This window comes from Lolium perenne, chromosome 7, assembly GCF_019359855.2.
Source record: "Lolium perenne isolate Kyuss_39 chromosome 7, Kyuss_2.0, whole genome shotgun sequence".
In the NCBI taxonomy this organism is placed as follows: domain Eukaryota; kingdom Viridiplantae; phylum Streptophyta; class Magnoliopsida; order Poales; family Poaceae; genus Lolium; species Lolium perenne.
Window position 1 is genome coordinate 144,809,360 of NC_067250.2, and position 12,894 is coordinate 144,822,253.

General features: G+C 38.4%; 1 pseudogene; it reads left to right on the plus strand.

Moving 5' to 3' along the window:
• The first annotated feature begins 11,100 nt into the window (after positions 1-11,100).
• On the plus strand, positions 11,101-11,780 carry LOC139833729 (uncharacterized; annotated as a pseudogene).
• The last annotated feature ends 1,114 nt before the right edge of the window (positions 11,781-12,894 follow it).

Below are 12,894 nucleotides of genomic sequence, written 5' to 3' on the forward strand. Positions count from 1 at the left end.
TAAATGGGTTCTCTCTCTAGGAAATGTCTTCAATAATATCCTAGGGTTTCTCTGAGATGATGATTTGAATACATGGATGTATATTCAAGGTTTAGTTCAAGGTTTGTTATTGCTTCTTTAATAATTAGAATAGAACTCTCACTTCTCTAGGTTTGATGCTTAATAATTTGGAATAGAGAAGAATTATATACTTCTTAAGTTGAATCTCCTTGTCTTGTTTCCAAGGTTAAAGTATAATGGATATCATAGAGTCTATGATAAGAGCATAGATTAGTTTAAGACATGGAGAAGATAAGTAAAGAATAGTTTCTCCATTTATTGTTACTTGATTTCCCATTAAATGGATGTTCATATGTTATGGCAAGGATTACCATGTTGTAATCTTTTGTATGATCAAGCAATTGATCATTGAGTAAAGTGTTGTTGTGTTGAATATCAATCCCATTTGATCTAACCCATTAGATCAAATCACCTCTACCCAAAACAAGATTTGAACAAAGTCACATTGAGGTTTATAGCGCTTGACTTGATGAGCTACTTCAATTCCACCAAGGTCAAGTGAAACTTCAGTTACTGTGACTGTTTTACTTTAAAGCGCGAAAATTCCCCAGATTTTCTATGCATGAATGCAATGCACACATCTGTTTCCTCTATTTTTGTAACCCCATTACCTGGGATATTACAGTCTCTACCCCTTAAACTAAACTTCGTCCTCGAAGTTTGATATCCCTCACGTTTCGGAGTGTGGATCTGTCTTGTGCAGACTACATCTTTTCTCAAACTCCTCGGTGATCTCACTGGATATAATTGTATATATCCCTTGTCCAGATTCTTCCTGGAATCCATTAGGGTTTGTCTCCGAACTTTAGTTCTTACTCCACTTCTATGATTTTTCTCTGGAATCTAATAATACCCGTCTCTGAACCATGGCTCTTACTTTGATTCATTGATTTCTTCCAACTATTATAACCTTGTTTCCTTTCTCATTGAAGATTCAATGATTGAGACTTCTTCTGGTGCTACTAGTCTTAACTGATGACTAATTGGATAACATTCTCCTATTTGATAAAATCGGTCTTTGTTTTTCCTTAGTACCAAAAGTGCAGTAATGGTACTTGGTAGGTACTTAACATGGAAATGGTAATGATGGTTTATTTCCTTAAGAATGGATTAGACTCATTTAGTCCATCCAATCATGGTTTATAGTTGATACCTATAACTATTTTGGGTTATTTAGGTTCCATGAAAGGAATCATTCAAATGGACTTAAGTTTTGGTATAGTCAATCTCTTTTTGTCTTTGGCCTTCTAGAGCTGTATTTGGTCTACGATATTTCCTTCGTTCAACTTTATTAACCTTAGTTTACTTGAGCTTCCGTACTTCTGAGTAACTATTACTCACTTTCTCAAGTTATAGTCCACTTCTTACTTCCTCGAGGTATGAACCTCGGCTTCTGGTCTGACTTCCTTCTGAAAGTAGTGTTCAATAATCTTATGAAAATAAGATCGAACTTCCTCTCAGTTCAGACCTTTTGCTTCTATCAAGCTTAAAGTATTGAGTTATTGTATATTTAACTCAATGTTTACTCTACCCCTTAGAGTTTTCTTATGGTCTTCAACTCCTTTTCTTCCAACCATTGGATTGATGGTTAGAATATTGGTTTAGGTGTAGTTCATGGTTTATATTCTTATAAGTTCTCGCGAAGAATATATGTGGTGTATCCACTCAATTGTGGACATCCAATATGAATCCTTCGACTAAATGATTATAGGTCGTTGTTATTTGGCTAACAAGATTTTTATTTGTTCACAAACTTTTGTTACAATTAATTAAATCGTGGACTATTTGTAATACCAACTGATACCAGCTGTGGTTATTATACCAACTGTGGCTATTTGATATCAAAAAAATTGATTCTGTTATAGATTCTGATCATCTGGACGAGACATCTTCTGCTTTATCTCGCAATATTGATCCTATACCAATTGTGGTCTTGTGATGTCAACTATGGTCTTCTTATATCTGCTATGGTTTCATAGGTCATCTTCCTCTCTTCAGGGTTTATTTTGCAAGAAAACCACTATGAATATAGTATCCAAGGTGATTTCCCATGCATTCCCTCTTCTATATCAATTATGGATCTGCTTGAGCTTCATCATAATCATTATCTTTCTCACCTTCATGCTTCTTTCGTACTAAAGTACTCCTCTATTGAGGTAAGCATGAGTTTCTGATTGTACTTCCTTCAGAGTGTTGTGGTTACTTCCCACAACTTTGCTTCCTTTTTCTGATGAACCTTCATCTTGTCTTCAGAATCTTCATAATTCGTCACTTCCCCACACGTTTACCATTACCCTCTAGATCTATAGCACCAAGTAAGGACTTGATATTGCAACATGCATTTGCATATCAAAGTCAAACTTCATGTATGGATCTAGTCAAACAATGAAAATCCAATAAAATCCAAGAAGATTCAGCTTTGTGCTTATAATACACATCATCTTAAGCCTGAATATAATAGTTGAGTAAGACATCTCTAAACATCAGGCTGAGATGTGTAGTATATAACACCACATAATATAGGTTTATATCGTGATACTTAGCACGAATATATGGAATTCTACTATTTGTCTCAGTATTTACCTTAATTGCACATTTGCAATGAGATAAACTTGAAACAAAGTGGTCTGGGATAGTTAAGGTCAACCTAATTTTCTTTGGAAGTTCTAACTTAGCTTCCATTTTGTTGAAGACTATCTCACATATTATGGCTAGGTTCTATCATGTCTACTCTGAACACATATTTATTAGAATATAGTTCCTATACTTTCCAGTGTTTCTACCATAAAACTATGGTCATGAGATGTTTGGCACACTCCCCATAGTTTTGGGAACACAAATCTTGCACTATTATTGAACACTGGATTCTCAGTATTCTCCTCCTAACTAATTAGGAGATTCTAGTCCATCACATACTGATTCTCAAGTGAATCACATATGATTAAGAACTCTACTATGTAAGTAGGCATATTATTTTCCTATCTCTTTTGCTTACCTTCCATGATTGACTCATCATGGTCTATACTACATCATATAACTCATATTTATCACTTACTATCAACTGTTTCACAAGTTTAGATAATTTTAATTACTCATTACTTAACTTGGTCTACATCTTCTATTAGGATTTCTTAACTATCTTCATCGCTTGATTTACTCCTATTACATGTCTGAATAATTCTTACTTAATCATGACTTGTGTTGGTACACATCTTCCAATAGGATAGCTTCCTTATGGTTGTATCCTCTCTTTGGACTACCATGTATTGTATACCAACTGGGGTCTACTCATCTATTGTTTTTGAGGATTTAATGGAGTGCTACAGGTTTGGGTTTAACTAACTAACTTCACTTTATCTTGGTAAGTTAGGTAAGAAATGTTGACTCAAGTGTGTCAGGATTATTCTCAAGTGAATATCCATCTCAAGTCATAAAAAATATTTGGTTTACCTAGGACAACTTCCTATAGACACTACCAATCCTATAGGTCTCCTTTAAAGGGTTTTAATCCTAAGGTCAAAGCATTTGCTCTGATACCAACTGTGGTGACCCGGCATACCACTGCATGGTGTAGTATGCAAGTCTGATATAACACCAATGAAACACAGTTCCACTCGTATTATATCGCTCAGAGTGGTACAACAGAAACATATGCGGGTCCAAGGCATGTCTATAGAATTACAACATCGACTCTGTTACATAAGATCATCACAGCCTCCTACTTTACAATGAGGTAAAACTGCAAATAACTCCAGAAGAACGACTCGTGGTCTAATCTTATCACGAACTCTATTTGTAGAGTATTTAAATAGCTACAGAGGCTAAGAATAGATTCTAGCTAATTAGGAGCTAGGTTTAGGAAGCTAGTTCCCTTCTATGGCTAAACTAGGTTTTCTCCTTGATGGATGTGGTATCTGACTCCTCTGACAGGGTCCTGTCTCTTGAAGTAGTTGTTGACTCCTCGACCTTCGAGTTGTACTGTAGATCCTCCTTTGATGCCTCCATATCTAAGTAGGGGATTTAAGAGTGGGATGAGTACGAGCGTACTCAACAAGTTCATTATAGGAAAGAGGTGTTTAATGCACTAGCTACGGCATTAGACCAGAAAGTCTAATACCAATGCAAGTTTTCATAATCATTTCTTCAAAAGGTTGCTTTTATTCAGAAGAACTATGTCCGTCAGCCTTCACCGGTTTACTAGAACTTCATGGAGCTCCTTTCCGGCCGCGTTCGCAGTTCCTTATCCCGGAACAGGGAGTGACAGGTCACGGTTCTTTACACTCTGCAGAGGTGTGTTGCTTTACCCATAAGAGATCTTATCCTTGGTGCCAACCGAGCTTAAGTTCTCGTCCACACTTCCTTTGGTGTGAGGCCCGGTATAAGGTCTAGCCAATCATGTTCCTCCGCTACCTCGAACACCCACCCTTTTGTAAAATTGTCCTCCCCTATATCCATGATGAGACCGTTCCGGGCATTCATATGCCTTCCCCTATCATCATGGATAGACCGTTCCGGACACCTTACAATCCCTCATAGACCGCAATACCGTGGGGACTTAAGGCTTCCCCAGCCAACCGCTTGCACTTCAAGCGACAAGTGTCTACGGACTATGCCGTGCGGACTTAAGGCTTCCCCAGCCAACCGCTTGCCCTGACAGATACAAGTGTCTACGGTAAAGCGCATCCGTTGATGAACGAGAGGTGGAAACACTTTTGACTACTCCGTCCCACTCCGGATCTTATGGTTAACACGGGTATTATGGCACAAGAATCACTGGCGACATTTGTTGTTTAATCCTAGATGGATATAAACCCGTGCAATGGAACCTCCACCATATCAACACAATCCATGGTTCCATTGCCCACCACATAGTCATATTCATAGTTATGAAAGTAGTGGTTTTGATTTTTGTGCAATAGTGATAACCATAATACTTTGCAAGTAATTTGATAAAAATACTTCAAATGACATGAGCAAGTGATGAACTTGCCTTTCTTGACTGCAAGATTATGCAGGCAAGGTCTTCGATACGCAATAACTCCAAATTCTGAAATAGCATCATCGTCCGGTAAGGACGATGTTTAAAAGATTGGCAAGGATGCAATAATGCATAAGAATGAGATGCAATCGCTCTAAGCGTGACCTAACCCCGATGATTTAGGATCAGTGAGTTGTAATGATTTGTTCAGGGTGTGTTGCACTTTTAGAGTGATTCACAAACAAGGTTCTTATTCAGGTTTGTGTTGTTTTAGAATTATAAGCAAGTGGTGAAATGAATAGTAACAAGCATACACAACCAGGAATAATAGCTGTATAATAAGTAAAGAGCAGTTGTCAATTTTAAGTCCTATAATACATGATTGATGATTATTTATTATATAATTCAAAAGAATAACTTTTGAAGAACATGTTCTTTGATGAAGAACAAGTATGATAATTAGGTTTGTGGGGTTCTATGGTTTTCTATGGTTCTAATTGTTTTCTGGAGTAAGTAGTAGATGGATCACAACATAGTTGGATTCATCAGCAACTAGACTTGTATTGTTGAATTAAGCCTAAACATCTTAATTACCAATAGTTGCTATCAAGGAGGTATACCTTGTTGGTGATAGCTGGCTAGGGTTTATAGGCCCTTATAAGCAGGGTTGATGATGGTTCCTTATTTTCTTCAAAAGAATAACTTTTGAAGAACATACTTCTTAAATATTAAGAAGTGTTGCAATTAGGGTTGAGGTGGTCTAGGTTTTACTGTTGGTTCTATTAGTAAGGAATAATTGGCTTCTTAATTAGGATGGTTGGTTGTATCCATCAGTAGTAGGGTTTAGTGGAATATGGTTAGGCAATGCTCAAGAATTGGCATAGTTGCTCCTGAGGTTCATCACATTGATGTGATGCTAAATAGGAATGAATAAGGATGATAGTTTTGGTAATAGGATCTAGGGTTTACACTTGGTTAACCCTACTGGATTATCTAGGTCTGATAAAGATGAACACATGGGTGGCTAATTAGTACTGATAGGGTTCCCATATTTTATGTGGGTTTGAACTAGTATTTAGTTGCTAGCTATGAATCTATGATAACTGATGAAGTAGCATGATCACATGGTACTTGGGTTTAGGTGTGGAAACAATTTTAGGGTTCATATGAAGTAATGGATTTGGGGTTCCTAATTGAATTAGGGTTTTGGGTTTCACATGAAATGATAGGGTTGTGATTTCATCCCATATTAAATTAGGGTCTGCTATTTACCATATAGTTCTAGGATTAATAACTTCATTTTTTAAAGTTGAAGTTATTAATAACTTGGAAATAAAAATAATATTGAATTTGTCATATTATTATTTTTATCGAATTAATAATTAAAGTATTTATTAATTAGGGTTTAAATTTCCCTAATAATGATTTAATAGGATAGCAAATAAAGAAAATTAGTTTTCATGTTTTCTTTATTTGCTTACTGGTTTTAGTTACTTTATAAATGGTTTCTTAATTTTTGAATTTTTATTTGTATTTAGAATTTAAAAATTAAAGGCTTAAATAACAAGTATTAAACAATTAAATTTTTATTAAAAATAAAAATTTCATTTTATATTTTTATTAGATAGAGTTTTCTTTTCTAAGAATTTTGGTATCTTATTTGTATTTTTATGAGTTATAATGAATTTCCTAAATATTTGCAAAGTTTCAGCAATTATAGAATTTGATATAAAACTGAAATGGACTAAACGTACCCAGACAGATACCACCCACAGTCTATGACTGGTGGGGTCTGTCCACCTCACCTGCCACGTGGGATTTGACCGAGTCAAAATCGCCACGGTGGCGAGGAGGTCCCTGGCCGGCGGGAACTGGCGATGGTCACTGGCGCTAGGGCGTTCCCGCGGGCCAGAGCAGGGGCGCGTTGGACAGGACTCGTCGAGGCGAACCAACTAGTGGCGGCGCCGCCCCGGTATGGTCACCGGAGCGTGCCCGGCGGCGAGGAATGGCGGCAGAGCTCACGGGTTGGTCGATGCGGTGGAGCTACGGTGCCTAATCGAGCAGGGCGTGTACACCAGGAGGTTGAGGATCTCACCAGGAGCATGTAGGGCTCGTCGGCGAGGCTTAGGGTGGTCCAGATCAACGGCGATGACGGTGGCCGGCATCGGAGAAGACGAGCTCGGCGCAGGTGCTGCGGACCTCCCCAGCTCGATTCCTCTCTTGGGTTGAGCAAGTAGAGGACGGCGATGCTGCTGGTGGTCACGGCTTGGCACGGGGACGTCCCAGTCGACGGCGATGGTCACCGACCGGCTCGGTTAGGTTTTCGATTTGGGGGGAATTAAGCGGAGGAGGGGAAAAATTCCGAGCTAGGGTTCTTCGGGGAGCTTTATACGGCGCCAGGAGCGAGCCTTGTCACTGCTTCGGACGAGGAGGGATCGACAGCGCGAGGGGGAAGACGAGCACGTCTTCGTGCTGGCCTCCAGCACACGAAGAGGATGAGGATGACCCTCACCTCTGTTTTTTAGACGAAGGGGTATGGTGGGCTGGTGTTGGGCTGCGGTTGAGGGCCAGTGTTGGGCTGTGGTGCTGGGTTGCACCGTGGGCTGCTCGGCCAGGTAAGTCCAGGTAGGTTTTTCTTATTTTCCTTTTCTGTTTTCTATTTCTGTTTTATAATTCTGTTTTGAATTCTAATTTGAATTCCTTTCTGTTTTGCAGATCTTGCTTATTTGATTCATAGAATTACTAGTACAAGGCACTGTAGATACTTTAAAGATTATTGTGGTGTATTATAAAATTCAATAGGAATACTAGAGCATTGATTTGTTAATTACTATTGGGATTTGAATTAAATAACCATATATGCATTAGTTTGAATATTGCCCTTGGAAATATCCAAATTACTTTCCCAATGGTTGTTGATCTTACTTATTGATATATAGAGTTTTATTTGGTTTTTATCTTGCAAGAAATAATTCCAAAGTAATGTTTATTTATGAATTTCAGATAAGAAAGTGACATAGTGACATGATTTTATGTGCTAAATATCTCTAAGGATTTGAGAAGTGGTTTTATCTTCTACCAATTAACTTCTATTGTTAACCTCAATTTATCATTAAAGTAACTACAGTGGTTATAGTTCTTTTTATAGTTAACTTTGGTCATATGGATTGATGATTTCTCACCATATCAAGTATGGAGTTTTACTCTAAAGCTTTCTTAGATGAAGAATAAGTGGAATGTAGATGTGTAGAATTCTACTTGTGATCACCAAGTGGTTCACAAGTTAGGGTTTAGGATATAAGTCTAGGTTTGTTTACTAGTTTCCTCCCCATGATTTCATGTGGAGAATAATATCTAGTAATAATATTAGGGTTTAAATTATCCTCACATACCTCAAGAGCATGATCATGGATTAGGCATGATCAACTTGTTCTTAATATCTCTACCTCAAGTTCTTAGGGTTTATGATCATCACTCAATTTATAATGATCAAGGTTTGGGTTCCTAAAGTATCTCTCATTAACTAGGTTTCTCACTTCCATGATCAAGCATTGTCTTGATTAACTAGGGTATAATATCCCTCTTATTGTTTCTTGGATGGACATGGCTATAGTGGCCTCAATAAATTATATCCCAGGAGAATGCCTGAGATATTATGTTAGGGTTCTACTTAATCAATGATGATATAATCATCAAGTGTATGGATAGTTATCTCCCTCATATTCAATTGTTTCCTTAACTAGTCAAGTGTAACACCATAGCTTGGGCTTTCTTATAAAGGAATGGTTTATCCTAGAGTTTATGGTGTACTCACCAGATCTCAATAGGTATCTAGTCTAAACTCCACTTGGCTATCTTGGTTGAATTAATCTCCTCCTTACTTTATCAATTCATGGATATGTTATTATTCCAGGTGATACTAGGTTGTCTCACCACTCCAAGATGTAATGGTTAATCTCCTAATACTTTTAGTTCACAGGTTGTCCTTTATTCTTAATTAGGTAAAGCTAGGATTGATATGAATGGACTCTCTCATTTGGAAAGGACTTCAATGCTAACCTAAGGTTATTCTCCAAAGATAATGATGTGGTCACCAATATCTTTGGTTAACATAAATGGGTTCTCTCTCTAGGAAATGTCTTCAATAATATCCTAGGGTTTCTCTGAGATGATGATTTGAATACATGGATGTATATTCAAGGTTTAGTTCAAGGTTTGTTATTGCTTCTTTAATAATTAGAATAGAACTCTCACTTCTCTAGGTTTGATGCTTAATAATTTGGAATAGAGAAGAATTATATACTTCTTAAGTTGAATCTCCTTGTCTTGTTTCCAAGGTTAAAGTATAATGGATATCATAGAGTCTATGATAAGAGCATAGATTAGTTTAAGACATGGAGAAGATAAGTAAAGAATAGTTTCTCCATTTATTGTTACTTGATTTCCCATTAAATGGATGTTCATATGTTATGGCAAGGATTACCATGTTGTAATCTTTTGTATGATCAAGCAATTGATCATTGAGTAAAGTGTTGTTGTGTTGAATATCAATCCCATTTGATCTAACCCATTAGATCAAATCACCTCTACCCAAAACAAGATTTGAACAAAGTCACATTGAGGTTTATAGCGCTTGACTTGATGAGCTACTTCAATTCCACCAAGGTCAAGTGAAACTTCAGTTACTGTGACTGTTTTACTTTAAAGCGCGAAAATTCCCCAGATTTTCTATGCATGAATGCAATGCACACATCTGTTTCCTCTATTTTTGTAACCCCATTACCTGGGATATTACATTTGTATTTTGCTTGATGAATTATACATGAACCACGATATTCCGTAGTTTGTAGGCATATATATTTGTGATTTTTGAGTACTAATCATGATAGGAACCACGACGAACGTTGTTGACCTGGCTAAGATGACGAGTGCGGAGTTGCATGCTAACTTCACCCACCTTTTGGGCGGGCATGCACACGACGTGGATGGGTTCCTTGGTGACATTGATTCCAAACTCACCGATGCACTGGAGAAGATAGATGGTCTCGTGGAAGCCTTCAACTCCAAGCTTGACACCAAGTTCCAGGAGGTCTTGGCTAGGTTACCGCAGCCTCGCGACAACGTGCGACGACACGCATGACGCGTTCCTCATGCGGATGTGCCTGCGGGTACCGCTGCTGCTGCACCATCCGCGCCTGACGCGCCCACTGATGAAGGATACGGTGATTATGGAGGGGAGGACGAGATGGTACATGAGAACATACTTGACGACGAGGAGGTCGAACAACCTCCACCTGGTCGTCCACGACAATACAACCGCAACGCGCGCCTACCTCCACGACGGTACGTGTGGATGGTCGTGTTGCGAAACCGAAATTCAATATTCCACCATTTGAGGGTAGATATAATCCTGATGCATATCTTACTTGGGAATTGGAAGTAGAACACTGTTTTGCATGTTTACGATATCCTGATCATTTGCGTGTTAGTGCTAGTACTTGTGAGTTCACAAATTTTGCATCTATTTGGTGGTCCGAACATTGTAGAGTACATCATGCTAATATTCCTACTACTTGGGTTGGTTTAAAACTTTCTTTGCATACACGCTTTGTTTCTCCACATTATCAACGTGATTTACTTAAGAAATTGTCTCGTTTAGAACAAGGAAAAAATTCTGTAGAAGACTATTATATCAAGAATTGCAAACGGGCATGATTCGTTGTGGTATTATAGAGGATAATAAAACTATGCTTGCACGTTTCTTTGGTGGTTTGAATAAAGAGATTCAACATATTTTAGACTATAATGAGTACAACACTATTACTCGCTTGTTTCATCTTGCTTGCACAGCTGAACGTGAAGTGCAGGATCGTCAACCACCATGGAGAAGAGCTAATATTTATGCATGTCGTATGCCATCATGGTTTCCGCGACAATCAGCACCACCATCTCGTGGAGCTGCACCAGTGCCTACTACCTCCAAGTATACCGCGCCTGCATAACGAGCACCACCTGCTGCTACTCCACCACCATCCGTTGGTCCTCCTCGGAGTTCATCTTCGATGGCCTCCACGGGGAAGACGCACGACATTCAGTGTCGCAAATGTTTGGGTTTTGGTCACATAGAAAGAGAATGCATAACCAAACGTGTGATGCTGGTGCGTGAAGACGGCGAATATGATTCTGCAAGTGACTTTGATGAAGATACATTGGCCCTTATTGCTTCACGTGATGGAGCCAATTCTGATTTTGAGAGAGAGATGGAGGTAATGGAAGCCGACACTGCTGATCGGTACAAGAGCTTAGTTGCACAACGTGTGTTGAGTGTGCAATTAAGCAAATCTGTGCATGATCAACGCTAAAATCTATTTCAAACAAGAGGCGTTGTAAAAGAGCGAGCTATACCGATCATCATTGATGGAGGGAGTTGTAATAATCTGGCTAGCGTTGACATGGTGGAGAAGCTTGCTCTACCTACAAGACAGCGCACACATCCATATTACATTGAATGGTTTGAGAGCTCTTGGAAGCTCAAGGTAACAAGAACTACACGTGTGCATTTTACTATTGGTACATATTCTGATTTTGTTGATTGTGATGTTGTACCTATGCAAGCTTGTTCTTTGTTACTTGGTAGACCTTGGCATTTGATAGAGAATCTATCCATAATGGTAAAACTAATCACTATTCTCTTATACATGATGGAAATAAAATTGGTCTCAAACCTATGACTCCTGAATAAATTTTAAAAGATGATCTTGCTAGAGCAAGTAGAGTAAACAACGAGGAGAAACATAAGAATGAAAATTAGATTTTTGCTACAGATTTTGTGCCATATAAGACTAATACTAAATCTGATTCGAACCATGCTTCTGAAATTCATTTGAAAAATCCTTGTTTGCTTACTAGCAAATCTGATATTGTTAAACATGATATGAACATTACTCAATGTTATGATACTATTTGCAAAGAAGTTCTATTTTCATTTGAGCATATGCCTCCTTTGCCACCTGCGGTTGCTAACCTTTTGCAGGAATTCATTGATGTGTTCCCACAAGATGTTCCACCTGGACTACCACCTATTCGTGGGATAGAACACCAGATTGACTTGATTCCAGGAGGTTCGTTGCCCAACCATGGGCCATATCGTACCAATCCTGAAGAGACCAAAGAGATTTAGCGACAAATTCAGGTTCTCCAAGATAAAGGCTACATTCGTGAGTGTTTTAGCCCATGTGTTGTTCCTATTATTTTGGTACCTAAGAAAGATGGTTCTTCACGCATGTGTACTGATTGTACATCTATTAATAATATTACTATTTGATACCGTCACCGTATACCTCGTTTGGATGATATGCTTGATGAGTTGAGTGGTTCTATTATATTCTCTAAAGTTGATTTGCGTAGTTGTTACCACCAGATTCGTATGCAATCAGAGATGAATGGAAAACATCGTTTAAAACTAAGTTCGGTTTATATGAGTGGTTTGTAATGCCTTTTGGATTAACTAATGTTCCTAGTACTTTCATGAGACTTATGAACGAAGTTTTACGTGCTTTTATTGGATGTTTTGTTGTGGTATACTTTGATGATATTCTGATTTATAGCATATCTTTGCAGGATCACTTGGATCATTTACGTGCTATTTTCAATGCTTTACGTGATGCACGTTTGTATGGTAGTCTTGAGAAGTGCACCTTTTGCACCAATCGAGTTGCGTTTCTTGGCTATGTTGTTAGAGTGCAGGGTATTGAAGTTTATCCAGCCAAGATTGAGGCAATTAAGAGTTGGCCGCAGCCCAAGACGGCCACGCAAGTGAGGAGTTTTCTTGGTCTCGCTGGTTTTTATAGGCGCTT